Source organism: Polistes canadensis, unplaced genomic scaffold (assembly GCF_001313835.1).
Source record: "Polistes canadensis isolate GaletaPanama2010 unplaced genomic scaffold, ASM131383v1 scaffold_163, whole genome shotgun sequence".
NCBI lineage: Eukaryota > Metazoa > Arthropoda > Insecta > Hymenoptera > Vespidae > Polistes > Polistes canadensis.
This window is the reverse complement of record NW_014569710.1, coordinates 148958-151153: the sequence shown is the minus strand read 5'-3', so window position 1 is coordinate 151153 and position 2196 is coordinate 148958.

The following is a 2196-nucleotide window of genomic DNA, read 5'->3' as shown; positions in this document are numbered from 1 at the left end:
TCTGTTTCTCTCTCTGTTTCTCTCTCTCTTTCTCTCTTTTTCTCTATCGTACTCTCTTGCGTTCTTTTTCAATTTCCTTATCGATAACTAACACTGAATTCGATTGTACTTCTGATGTTTTTTTTATACATTTCGTTTGACGCACGAGCTGAGAGGTTTTATTTTTCTTTTCTTTTTTTTTTAAATATAAGTATTTTTGGCATTCTGTTGATGATTTACAACGTATAATTCGTAATATTTATAATTAAAAAATAAGTCATATAGAAACTTATGACGTCATTTGTTAAAAAGTTGTTTTAAATAAGATTAATTGCATAACTAGCAGGCCAAAGATAAATTATATTTCTTAAAATATGATTATATATTTTATAAAAATGATATAGAATTGATAAAATTGAATATAAGATTAAGATTAAAAGTAATATCAATTAATTTTGAATATTATCAAACATGAAATTAAAGTTTTCGAAATTATGCCATTTTAAATATTGACCTTTTATGAAGGATAATATGACCACCATAAGAAATTGTTAGAAATGATAATAAAGGTTGAATAATTGTAATCGATGATATTAAATTGTCCGCGTTTCGAGTAAAAACTTCAAAAACAATTTAAATTATATAAAAATCAAATATAAAATAAGAAATATAAAACTTAGTAAAGGGAAGATGAGCGGTCATATTTGCGCTTTATGCTCAAATAAAAAAGAAAAATATTAAAATTTTTAAACGCTAAATTCTATCCGCCATAGATTATTTTATTAAAAATTGTCCACGTTTCAAATATAAATGTAAAGTAATTTAAATTATTAATCGCGAAAATTGGCAAAAAATATAGAGCGGGACGTGATGGTAGTGGGGGGTGGGAGGGATGTGCGGAGGATATATTAGCGCCTCTTCCACCAATAAAATTGAAGAACTTTGAAAACGTGTATTTGCCATGATCAGCCATTTCTATTTCTCGCAGAATTGTACCGCGATAGTATAGGCATGTAACGTTGAATTCGGCTCACGTTCGCATTTATCCTTTTTGTAAAATAAGTGATAATTCGAGGAAATCGAATTAGTGTGGCAGTGCGGCATGAAAAGCACCAAAGTTAGCCACGCTCTGGACGGCATACGGCAGAACGCACAGCGCGTTTTCAAAATTTCATTACGACGTGCTCTTTCTCTTTCTCTTTCTCTTTCCGTGGCCTCTTTTGCTTTATCTTTCCCTCTCCCACTCTCTCTCTCTTTCTCTATCTGTCTGCGGAGAACACATAAGTAATACCGGACGAAGAAGCACGTTGACTCTGCAGAGAGGTAAAAGGGGGATTACGATGTGACATGAGTGGACGTAACTTCACGCTTGCGAAATATTATGCGTTTTGCGTAAGGAATTTAAAGTGTTCCCTATCTCTTACTATGGTTAAATTTATGACACTTACTCGTCTCCGCACTTAACGTGAGATCTTTTCGAAAACACATCCCCATAATGGTTTAATATTATTTATTTCTTTCATATTACCATTTTTATTTCTATTAAAGAGATCATGTTAATTTGTCCATATTCCGTTCGCATCGCGTGCAAAGATAAAAAATATATATAATATTAGATTGGTGCGTATGAAATGTCGGATCTTAAAGTGAATATATAAAACTTCGTATCTCTTTTTTCAAAATCGGTTTATTTAATCAAAATAAACTCTATTTGCTTAAATACACTTTTCTCAACGAGATTATAATACACAGATGCTTGTCTTAAAGAAATTCTGATCTTTAGAATCAATAAAGTCTGACATGGACTTTTTCAGACTGTCTTCATTTTTAGACTGTTTAGCTCGTAAAAACTGTTGTAAATGTTTAAAAAAAATAAAAGTTAGTTAGCGAAAGATCCGGTGAATAAGATAGGTGCGGCAAAATTTTATATTTTAATTTATTTTAAAAAATCGGTGTACGATCGGAATCGATCGTGAGCGAGAAAGTAACATTTTGTAAAACGCGCCTTTTTAGTCCAATATTAACGGTCGTATCCCCACCACTCGGCGCCGAGCGTTTACGCCCTGCTGGACCCATTATCGAGGACATTCGGTCTATTCTTTCGCCAGACGCTTAATAGTCCGGTCAATTTAGACATTTGAAGTTACAAAAATTGCCGGAAAGCTAAATTTTGGTGGAGAGCTGTAGCTTACCATTACAAATAAAGTCTGAAAAGTC